General features: G+C 42.3%; 1 non-coding gene across 1 annotated transcript; it reads left to right on the forward strand.

Annotated features, from left to right (window-relative positions):
• Window positions 1-266: 266 nt before the first annotated feature.
• LOC145077463 (small nucleolar RNA R71) lies at window positions 267-373 on the forward strand. The gene has a single exon (XR_013693207.1). It is a non-coding gene; the product is annotated as a small nucleolar RNA R71 (small nucleolar RNA).
• Window positions 374-10448: the final 10075 nt, after the last annotated feature.

Genomic DNA, 10448 nt, shown 5'->3' on the forward strand with positions numbered 1-10448 from the left:
TCGACTGGTCCATTTGTGTTATCCGGCGATCCATGTTATTTAGCATGGCCATGACAGCTGCAATTTCTTCAGTTTGGGTCCCTCTACCGCCTTTACTTCCGTCTTGCCTCGGGTTATGGTACTCGCGAGAGTGTTTCGCGAATTCTTCGATGAGCTCCTTGACCTCCCTTGGATTTTTCTTTGTCAACGGTCCTTGAGAATCAAGGAGTTGTCTTGTCATTACATTGACCCCATCATAAAAGATTGACATCTCTTGCTGCACATTTAGGTCATGTTGAGGGCAATTTCTGAGTAGGCCCTTGTACCGCTCCCATGCTTCGTATAGTGACTCCCCCGGTTGTTGCTCAAAGTTGGCTATCGCCTTCTTGAGTTTGGCTATCTTGGATGGCGGGCAGAACTGGTCCAGGAATTGCTCACGCATTTGAGCCTAAGTGGTGATTGTACCTGGTGGGAGTGCTTTTAACCACTCCTTAGCAGCTCCTTTGAAAGTGATAGGAAGCATCCTAAGCAAGACTGTATTTCTTGTGACATTTGGGACATTGAAGTAATCAGCAATGTCGTTGACTTCGTCTAGATGCTTAAAAGCATCCTCATGATCCTTCCCGAAAAATGGGATGTCCTTCAGTGCTGTCAATATGTGTCCCTTTAGTTCGAATGTGGCAGTGGCAGGAATTGCGGGTTGGACTAACCCAGGACCCATGTCATCTCGGATCCGCTTTTTGTATGCTCCCATGGACATTTCTTCAATCGCTGCCATCTCGTTCCTTGGCTCGTTCTCGGGTTCACTTATGTGTTCTTCAAATTCTGGCTCGGTATCGCTTTCGGACTCGGTTTGCATGGGTGTGTGTTCCAAATGCTCAAAATTGCTCTTGTGCTTCGCTGATGAGCTGGACTCTCCTGTCTTCTTTCCTGACTTCCTAGAAAAGGCTGACTTCAATTCTTGCAAGGGCGTCTTTTTCTTGTGAAGTGCAGATTCGGGGTCTTCCAGTGGTGGCACCAAGTGTGTGTTTGAGCTTCTGGTCATGAACTCCTGCAACTTGCTAAACTAAAACGTAAAACTGAACTAAAATAAGAAAAACTAACTACCAAATAAAAATTTTAAAAATTTTGCCTGTCCACGTCGTGGCAAGTATATGGCCACGTCGTGGACTCTGTAAAAAAAAATTTTATTTTTGCTGAAAAATTAACTTTTTGTGGCTGTGATTCCACAAGAAGGATCGATTAATTTAATGCAAATAATTAAACTACAAACTAAGCCGTTCCCCGGCAACGACGCCAAAAAACTTGATGTGCACAAAAGTACCCACTAATTTTAATATTTATAACCTAACAAACTTAGACTATCTATGCACTTATAGGCAGTGTACCTAGTCAGATTACAGTATAGCTTAGGTAAGTCGGGTGTCGATCACAGGGAACGGTGTTCTAATTAATTTACTTACTATTAAATTAACCTAATTTATTAACAAATTTAATAAATGGTTTTATCTGATTTTACAAGATCAGATGAACTTAAATCCAATTCAATAAGTAAAAACACACACTCTTGTTTAGATTGAATCCACTTTTCCCTTATGGCTAGCTAACAATTACGGATTACTAAGTTGGTTTTTAATTATATTAGTAATTTAGTTCTATCTTACCAATATTTAACTAATTCATGTCAAACCATGTATGTTCACACATAATTAAACACAGAACCAATTATAGTTGAAAATATGCTATATAAGAATTGTTGTGTAAACGCAATTATGATCACAATTCTCGTTCTCTAGCACAGCTAAACTTTATTTATTCTAATTATTAACTAAGATTGGTCAATCCTAGCTCTAACAATTCAATGTTCACTAAATTATTAGGTAAACAGGTTCATGCAGTTTAGTGGTCACTAAGCTACACAGAACATGTAATTAAACAATTAGATAAACAAATATTAACATGCTAGGTCATACAAATCAAACACAAGCAAATTTTCACCAACTAAGCTTAATCCATAATCATATAACTATTCATAAGTTCAAAGCTTCATCTAGCTAAACAAGAGTAGCTAGATTCAGCTGCTCATTATAGTAATTAAACTAACACAACTAAAACTAATGAAAGACATGTTCTAAAAATAAACCTTTACTTCTTTTGGTGTTGAAAACCCTCTTCCAGAGCCTTTCTTTCGTTCTTATTCGTCTTCTGGAACTCTTTCTCTTCTGCCAAAAGTCTCTCTTTTCGTAATAATCATCAGAACTTATATAATGCTTAAAAACTCGCGCCACGTCGTGGCCAGGTTGCGCCACGTCGTGGGCTTCAAGCAATCCGTATCCTTCAAGGAAATCCTCCGCGTCGCGATGCTTATCTTCTGAACACCCATGCCACGTCGTGGGCTTCATCTCCACGTCGTGGAATTAGCTCTTATCGTGAATTTATTATTTTCTTGTCTTCCAAGCCTCCCATGTTCCCCATTTTGTCACCTTTGGTCCCTTTCTTCGAAAATCCTTTGTATTGACTGAAAATAACAATTTAAACTCATAAGTATCTTTATTCTAAACATATTATCAATTTATTAATAAAAATGTACTTAAATACTGCCTAAAAATAAGTGTAAATATGGCAATATCAATAATCCCAATTAAGATATATATAAAAGGATCAAGTAGAAACTCAAAAAATGGTAGGAACCGCGAGGACAATTTATGGCCTTAAGATTAAAAACATAAATGGCTAAGATTCGATTTTATTTATTGTCAAAATCTCACGAGATAATATGACATTTTGCTAAGTGATTGCAAGATTTTGATAATTTCCAGGGAAGTTTAATTATTTGAAGGGTACAAGTGACAAAAGCAAAAGACAAAAGGAAAAAAGAAAAAAAGGAAAATTTGGCCCATGTGGCCTCTCCAGGCACTGATATGTGCCACCATCCAACCATGATAAGTGTCCAACCCTTATTGGTTGGTGGTGTTTTTCCACCACTTAGTTTTTTCAGCCATATGTAACATCCAAAAAATACAGATAAAAATTTTGTTTTTAAATTCATTCCATTCATAAGAAACTAATACCAAAGTATTCAAAAGACTCACATTGTGTCATAATATCAAAGTACAAATCCAAAAATCACTAATTGCGGAAAAACATGGAGTGATGCGGTGCTATCAAGACCAACTCTTCCCCTTCGAACTTGAAGTACCTAAAACAACAACTAAAAACTGTAAACACAAAGCTTAGTGAGTTCCCCCAACACAACATATACTAATCAAACATACTATACAAACATACTAAACAAACATATATAGTGCCAAGCATATCTGGGAGCTGGCTTGCCCCTTCGGTCTATTTCAACCGAATACTGACAAGCATATCTAGGTGCTAGCCTACCCCTTCGGTCTATCTCAACCTGATATTGCCAAACATATATGGGTGCTGGCTTACCCTTTATGTATATTTCAACTGGATACCGAATTTATTTCATCCCTACTACTACCACATAATATCATAACAATAATCACCGAGTCATCATAAAAGTACAGACATGACTGAAAATTATCACAAAGACAATCATCATGCTATAACATAACTAGTGGGCCGGCCTTGGTGCCTTCGACCCACGGTTACTGCGATGGAAGACTCACCTCAAACTGTGGGGTATCAAACCACACTCGATGGATGACTCGCGGACTCCTCTCCTTATCGCACAAGCACAAAAAACTAATTAGAAGTTAGGTCACAATCTAACTTAAGGTCCGAAATTCTAGTCCTTGACATAAGGCAAAAAGGCTCCTTTACCTTTGCCTTATTGGGCCTCCTTTTCTCTAAGGCCCAAAATTACAAAACCTAAAAAGGCATCCAAGCCCACCAAAGGGCCTTTATGGCCCATTATGGACCAAGGACCCTCAAACATGAACTTAGGCCCAAAAAGGACTTGCTACATTAAGGTGGGCTCGAGGCCCAATTTTCTCAAGTTTAAAGCCCAACACCAAAAGAGCCCAAAATCCTCCAAGCCCACAGATCGCGTACGTGTGGCGTTCTTGGCTTGTACACACAACTTATGCTGGTGTTGACTAAGGTTGAGGTACTGACCCAGTACGTGCAGCGTACACCTGAGTACTCATGACGTACTGGTCTACCAAGCCAAACTTTGCCCTATGTCTTAATCCCTTGAGACCTTACGTCCAAAACTTAGATCCAAGCCCCTATAAACGTCCTAAGCCATAAAGTTGCAAACTTTATGCTTTTTCATACATGGATGGGGCTAAAAACATGAATCAAGTCCATAAGCACACTTGGTTGGTCCTTAACACTTGCATGGATGATGCTTGACCATTAACATCGAATTTTTATGACTTAAAACGCCTCCAAGAGCTCAAAAGGAAAACTAATATGGTTTGAAGTTCCTTAACTCCAAGAATCCAAACTATGGAACCAAAAGATGACATTTTCCACCCTAAAACTAGATCTAAGCATGCAATGGTTAAGGTTAAAGCTTTATACCTTCAATGGGTCAAAAATGGTGTCAAACTTCTGGATCTACAAGCTCTTCCCACATCCTTGCTTCTTCTCAAGCTTCCTTCTTCTCTCTAAAGAACACCAAAAATCATTCAAAAAGCTCACGAATGCACTAAGGTGGCTTAGGGTTCAAGATTTGCACTTCAAGGGTAATGGAGGCTGAAAAGGTAAGTGACTTAGGGGACTGAGGGTCATTAAATAGGGTGCAAACCCTAGAAACTCGGGTTTGCTTCGGACACGAGTATGCCATGCATACACCACGTATGCCCTGCGTACTAACCAAGGGACTAATATGAAATGGATTTTACACTAGGGACCAAAAGGGAACTTACCAAAAAACTTGGATGTTATAAATCTCCCCCACTTGAATTAGACTTCGTCCTTGAAGTTCGTTGCTCCAAATAACTCCAGATAATGCTCCTTTTTCTCGTCCTCTGGCTCCCACATCCATTATGAACCCTTGTGGTGATGCCATTGCATCTTAACCAGATCGAAAACCTTGTTCCGCAAGATTTTCTTCTTCTTTTCGAGGATCGCTACAAGTCTCACAATGTAGTTCAGACAATCATCCATCTGAATGTCCACCAATGAAACTACTACGGAATCATCAGCCAAACATTTCTGCAGCTGCAAGACATGAAAAGTACTGTGAATCTGACTAAGCTCCTCTGGAAAGTCCAGTCGATAAGCCACCCTTCCCACCCGTTCTATAAACCTGAAGAGACTGATATACTGGCACCCGACTTGCCCCGCCTCCTGAATCGGATGACACCTTTCCAAGGTGAAACCTTCAGGAGAACCATATCCTCAACTTGAAACTCCAAGTCTAATAAGAGCTTGTCGGCATAGCTTTTCTGCCGACTCTAAGCTATCTGAAGCCTGCCGTGAACCTGCTGAATCAGCTCGGTCATCTTGACTACCACCTCAGTACTCCCCATAATTCACTGACCGACCTCACCCTAGCATATCAGGGTCCTGCATTTCCTCCCATAGAGCATCTCAAAAGGAGGTTGGTCAATACTAGCGTGGTAGCTATCATTATATGAGAATTCCGCTAATGGAATATACATATCCCATCTACCACTGAAATCCAACACGCATGCCCGCAACATATCCTCTGAAATCTGGATGGTCCGCTTTCTCTAACCATCCGTCTGTGGTTGGAAGGTCGTGCTGAAATGCATACAAGTACCCAAATCGTCATGAAATCTCTTCCAAAATCTAGAAGTAAACCAGACATCCCCATGTCGTGCTATGACTTCCTTGATGTGTATCTCAGTCAGCTTCTTTGCATAGATACTCTCATGGAATGAGATAAAATGCTTGCTCTTGTTCAATCGATTGACGATGACCCAAATCGAATCCACACTGCGCATAGTTTGGGGGTAACTTCTTAATAAAATCCATAGTAATCTCATCCCATTTCCAAATGGGAATATACAATGGCTACACCTTGTCCTGAGGTCACTGATGCTCGACCTTGACTTTCTTACAAGTCAAGCACCTCTCCACGTACCAAGCTACATCCCAATTCATGAATGGCCACCAATAATTAGGACGAAGATCCATATACATCTTAGTTGCCCTGGGATGAATGGAGAATCTCGACTTGTTCCCCTCCTCCATCAGAACCTGACACACACCACTGTAGTAAGGAACCCACACTCTTCGATGAAGAGTTAATAATCCCTGACTATCATAATAAAAGGAAGCCACCCGACCCACAATACGCTCACTCTTATGATGCTCCTCCTTTATAGCCTTAACCAATGCCTCCCAAATCCTCTCGAGAACTGGAGTAATCATTGTCATCCTCAGACAGATATCCCTGATCGAATCCATGACTACCTTACGGCTAAGAGCATCGGCCACCACATCGGCCTTCCCCAGTTGGTAAAGGTTCTCACAATCATAATCCTTCACCACATCCAACCCCCGACGCTGCCTCATGTTCGGATTTGGCTGATCCATCAAGTACCTTAGGCTCTTGTGATCCATGTAAATAGTACAACGGACCCCATAAAGGTAATGTCGCCAAATCTCGAGGGAGAAAACCACAGCCCCCAGCTCCAAATCGTGCATCGGATAGTTCGCCTCATGAGACTTTAGCTGCCTCAAGGCGTAAGCAATAACGTGACCCCTCTGCATCAAAACTGCGCCCAATCTCGTGATAGACGCGTCACAATAAACCACAAAATCCTTAACACCCTCTGACAGGGTCAAAATTGGCACCTCGCATAACCTCTATCTCAAAGTATCAAACTTTTCCTACTGCTCAAGCCCCCAATGGAAAGTGGCAGTCTTCTTCGTCTGGGTCAGAGGAAATCCTACCTTTGAGAAATCCTAAATAAATCTCCGATAATATCCAAGTAAACCAAGGAAACTCCAAATCCCGGATGGAGACCTTGGAACTTCCCACCTCATCATCGCCTCCACCTTGGCCAGATCGAACCGAAAACAATTCTGGTTGACAAGGTGCCCTAGAAACTGCACCTCACGCAACCATAACTCGCACTTGGAGAACTTCGCATACAGTCTCTCCCTCCTCAGGACCTCTAACACCTCTCACAAGTGCTCCTCATGTTGTTCCTAGGTTTTGGAATAGACCATGATGTCATCAATGAATACAATTACAGACTCATCCAACATCGGTTGACTCACGCGGTTCATGAGATCCATGAACGCGGCTGGAGCATTGGTGAGCCCGATAGGCATCAACATGAACTCGTAATGACCATAGCGAGTCCGGAAGGCCATCTTACACACATCGTCCTCTCTAACCCTCATCTAATGATAACTCGAACGCAGATCAATCTTGGAAAACCAAGACTCACCCTAAAGTTGGTCAAACAAATCATTAATCATCAGCAGTGGATAAGAGTTCTTAAATGTTAGCTTATTTAACTCCCGGTAGTCAATACACATCCGATGCGAACTGTCCTTCTTCTTCACAAACAAGATTGGTGCACCCCAAGGTGAACTACATGGTCTGATAAATCCCTTGTCTAATAGCTCCTGTAGCTGTATACACAACTCTTGTATCTCTGGTGGAGCTAATCGATATGGTGCCTTGGCTATCAGAGCCGAAGCAGGAACCAAATCAATCCAGAACTCCACATGTCTCTCTGGAGGCTGTTGGGTTTTGAGCAATCTAACACTTCCTAAGTGTGCATGCAACCCTAATAAACCTTGGATCTATGTTTGTCTAATACATGCAAAATAACAATTTTTCCAAGGTTCATAACCTATCTAACATGGCATGGGGTACTTTTAAACATAAAAGAATTAGATGAGATTACATACCTTTTGATGATGAGTTTGATTCCTAAGGAGTTTGAGGGCCAAGCACCAATAGTGTGAATGCCTCAAATGGAATCACAAATCACCACAAACTCTTGGAAAACTTTGAGAGAGTACACATATTTGTAATTTTCGGCCACACACAAGCACACACACTAGTGGCTATTTCATGCAACATAAGCATGCTTATATAGTGTATATGGTTAGGGTGAAACCCTAATAACCCATGACCTTTCCTTTTCCAAGGATCCATGGGTTAAAAGCTCCATGGATCATCCATGGACTTCCATCCAAGCCTAGCCCATTAACAAATGAGTGTTAGCCCACACCATATAAAACCAATAGCCCATAATCTAATTAGTCTTCCTTTTAATCTCTAAATTAATTCATAATTAATTTAAGACTAAGACTAATTAAATAACATAACTTCATATTAATATATTATAACTTATAATATATTAATAAACATATGTGTATAACTCTCATAAAATTATCCATAAATAGTTCGGGTGAAATGCAACCCAAATGGACCATGCCGGGTCGGGTCAAGTATGTACCAAATAAGTTATGGACTTAGACACCTTATCCAACAGAGGCACCCCAGGAAAATCCTCCAGAAACACATTCGGGTACTCCCGCACCACCATCACATCATCAAATGTCGCCCTACCCTGCTGCCGGGCATCCATAACATAGGCAACGAACCCAAACAACTCTGGTGGAGACAATGTCTGTCCCTAGCAGCTGAGCATAGGACCGGCCCTCGCTGATCGCTCTCTCCATGCACCACCAAATCTCCCCCACTTGGGGTCCAAACAAGCACCAACTGGCGCTCACTATAAATCATTTCCCCATTGGAGCCCAACTAATCCATCCTTACTAGAACCTTGTTCCCGGGAAGTGGAATGGGAACCAAGTCAATCGGATACCGCATGCTAAGCATACCCAAAACACAATCCCGATGAACCCTCGCCACCTAGACATATCAATCATCCGCAATCTCAACATCTAATGGATGATCCAGCTCACTGAGAGATTCGAAAAACCTCTTGCTGAGCGTAAGAGATACGAAAGATCGGGTAGCCCCTAAATCAAATAATACCAAAGTAGGGATATCGTTCATAAGGAACGATCCTAAAATAAAGCACATAAAAGATATAAGCAACTAAATCAACATAATTAAGGAGTTAAAGAGAAGAGACATACCCGTCACCACATCTGGTGTAGCATGCGCCTCCTCGGAAGTCAACTGAAATGCCCGGCTCCTCACCACAGGAGCATCCGCGTTGCCTTGGCAGCCATCCATGATCCGTAGGGTCGCAAGGGTTGTTGCTACCACTGGTCATCCTGATGCTAAACTTGGAAAATTGGCCTTCTTGTGACCCCTCTGATTGCGATGAAAGCAAATCAGGTTTGATGTCTGTGTAGTTGTGATAGAAGCAGTACAATCCTTGACAAAGTGCCCTGACTTGCCCCACTTATAGCAGCTTGAACCACCTGCCCTGCAAACCCTGTCATGCGACCTGCCGTATTTGCCATAACGGCTCCGACCCTACTGGCCGTTCGACCAAGATTCGAAACCATTGGGTTTCTTCACTGAAACCCCAACTGTTTGCCCAGGCTCCACCTTCCTCTTCCCTATATGTTCCAGGTCAATCTCTCACTCCCGCGCCCTGGCTATCATATCATCCAGTATCGGGAAGGCAGAAAAGATAACGAACTCCCTGATGTCGAATCTCAATAAATCATGGTATTGGGTCTTCCTCATCTCCTCATCAGCTGTATATTGGGGTATCAACAATGCCCTCTCTCTGAACTTAGAAATGATATCCACTACAGTCTCAGCCGTATGCCTCATATCAAGAAACTCCTTGGCTAGCTGTTGCACCTCAACAGTTAGTGAAAACTCTACTCGGAACCTGGTCATAAAGTTTGGCCAGGTCATGACCTCAATGTTTGGGGATCCCAAGGTATAGCTGACCTCCTCTCACCAATCCCGGGCTCGCTCTTTAAAATATCATGCAGGGAACCTGACCTTCGACCCCTCGGGGTAGAAGCTTATCAACTGAGCACACTCAATGTCAGCTATCCAACGCCTGAATGCAATGGGATTCTTCACCACAAAGAAATCTGGTGCCCCACATCCCCTAAAATCCTTGAATGAGAGTGTGTGGACCCCCGAATGGCTAGCAGCTAGATCAACCCTTAAGATCCAAAGACGATCCTCCATCACCTCCATGATAACTTCCTTGATCGACCCGGACATCATAGGGGTTGCATTAAGGATGCCTCACGTAATCTTAGATGCAATGAACTCTCGCAAACCCTCATCGACTGGTCTAGAGCTCGTGCCCGAACCAGATCCAGATCCTGAACCTCCTGCTCCATGATGTGTCATCAACATACTAAAACATAACCACATAACAATTAGCATACACACAAGATGGTTCACACTCTCGAGTTTCCCAGATTCATCGTGGTCTTCTGGGATTGGGTATAAATCATGTGTTTTCAGTAGTACGGGCCCAATACTACCTTCCACACCTATCTATGCCCTCCTCAAGGACTAACCCGACTCCTCTAAGCCACTATTCCCAACTAATACACTCTCAAATATAGGGCCTCCTACGTACCAACATCTCATAAGGACTCCC

The sequence above is a fragment of the Lactuca serriola genome, chromosome 9 (genome assembly GCF_051521515.1).
Source record: "Lactuca serriola cultivar US96UC23 chromosome 9, Lser_US96UC23_V15, whole genome shotgun sequence".
Classification (NCBI taxonomy): domain Eukaryota; kingdom Viridiplantae; phylum Streptophyta; class Magnoliopsida; order Asterales; family Asteraceae; genus Lactuca; species Lactuca serriola.